This window comes from Gossypium raimondii, chromosome 7, assembly GCF_025698545.1.
Source record: "Gossypium raimondii isolate GPD5lz chromosome 7, ASM2569854v1, whole genome shotgun sequence".
NCBI lineage: Eukaryota > Viridiplantae > Streptophyta > Magnoliopsida > Malvales > Malvaceae > Gossypium > Gossypium raimondii.
In genome coordinates this window covers 32,318,915-32,320,792 of record NC_068571.1, presented here as the reverse complement: position 1 = coordinate 32,320,792, position 1,878 = coordinate 32,318,915, and the positions used below count along the sequence as shown (strand labels likewise).

The 1,878-nt window shown below is 35.1% G+C and overlaps 1 long non-coding RNA gene across 1 annotated transcript; it reads left to right on the top strand.

The window, feature by feature from the left end:
- The first annotated feature begins 764 nt into the window (after positions 1–764).
- LOC105795591 (uncharacterized) lies at positions 765–1,324 on the top strand. The gene is made up of 3 exons (XR_008197628.1): positions 765–841; positions 1,093–1,120; positions 1,245–1,324. It is a non-coding gene; the product is annotated as an uncharacterized LOC105795591 (long non-coding RNA).
- The last annotated feature ends 554 nt before the right edge of the window (positions 1,325–1,878 follow it).

Genomic DNA, 1,878 nt, shown 5'->3' with positions numbered 1-1,878 from the left:
CGGCGCTTTTCAAAAAACGCCGCTAATGCTTATTTTTAGCGGCGTTTTCCAAAAAGCGCCGCTAATGCTCGACCTTTAGCGACGTTTTTAGAAAAGCGCCCTTAATGCTTGATTTTTAGTGGCGTTTTTTGTCTAAACGCCGCTAAAAGCCTATTTTGGTGTAGTGATTATTTTCATTATTAATAGCTAGACGAACACATAAATTAAAACATCGCTAATTTGATGCAGAATAATTGAAAAAAGTTATCTTTATTATACGTCATTTGAAACCTATATGCATTAGTGGGATCTTTTTCCAAGGTATAAGGTTAATCACTTACAACACAGTTTTTCAGATCACTGTCCAGTTGTTGTGGATACACTTGCACTATGTTTGGTTGGGTGTATTGGCTACACCCCTAATCGGTGGGCCCCACTTATTATGCCTCTAATCCGTTGTTTGGTTTAATGTATTACTATTACGGGACTAAACCATTACTGACCTAATCGGTGAAATCCACCGATTTCTAATCCCTTCCTTGAGCTCCGTTTAGGCGCTGCTTCAGTTTTGGTCCCTGTTTTACCCTCCCCATTCCCGCTTCTGTTTTACCCAAAATCCACGTCTTCTGTTTCTTCCTTCTAGCTTTCTTCTCCACTCTCATCGCCTCTTCTCCTTCTCTTTTTTACCTCTCTTTTTTATATAGGTTTTTTTCACGTGTGGTGGGCATGGCATGGCACTGGTATTTTATTATCTCTCTTCATTTCTAGATCCCCAAAACCCTCAAATACTTTTTTATTTTATTTTTCCTTCCCATCGATCTCGCCAATGGCCAACACTAATCTCCCTCGAAGAATCATTAAGGTTTCTCTTTCGATCTCACTCTCATCCTTCTCGGTTTCCTCATTGGAACCCTCAGAAAATATTCTTTTTTTTTTAAAAATAGTGTGTTCTTTTTTTTGTGTTTCTAGAGTTTGATTTGGCAGCTGAATTGTTTTGGGGTTTTAATGAATCAGAAGCTTCAGTAAATTGTTTTATGTCTTCTTAGTTTGTTTCTGTGAATTATGTCAATGTTTCATGCTTAATTTTTGTTTCTTTATCTTTGATCTAAATAGGAAACTCAGCGTCTCCTCAGTGAACCAAGTAAATACTTTGCTTCTTTTTTTGAAATTCTTGTTGAATATTGTTTGCTATCGGGTTTTTTTTATTAGTTTAAATGTTATGGGCTGAAAAATGTTTAATTTTATTATTTTTCCCTTAAATACAGCGCCTGGAATTAGTGCCTCACCATCAGAGGATAATATGTGATATTTCAATGTGATGATCCTTGGTCTAACACAATCTCCATATGAAAGTAGTTGATTTTTTAATCGATGGGTTGCGCTTTTTCTTTGTGTTAGAAATGTAAAATTTTAGCGCTTATTGTATAATAGTTGGGTCTCAACTGATTGAATACATAAAGATTGACACCATTGCCAATTTTAGTCATTAAAATGACCTCTATATGCCTTAAGAGTATGATTTTCATTTGAGAAAATGGTTATGCTGTGTTTATTTTACTTCATTTCTATCTTTTAATGAGAAAGAAGGGCCCTTGTTTTCAATGTTGAGTGTTGAAATATAAGTCCAATTAGCATGGTTTTAAGTCTTATCTTGTGGTTAGTCCGGTTTTGGAAGTTGTTTCGTAATATCTCATCACTTTTTTTGTCATTCTGTATTTATGTATAAGATATGATGCATTTTCTTGTTTGGTTATTTGTTTAGGAGGGTTTTCAAGTTGGAACTATTTTTGCTGAAGAATATCCCATGGTTGCTCCTAAGGTAGTCAAGATTGAGTTATTCTTAATGTTTAGCATGATCTTCATTTTTGGCATCTGTTGGGGTATGCTTGATTGTTTTCC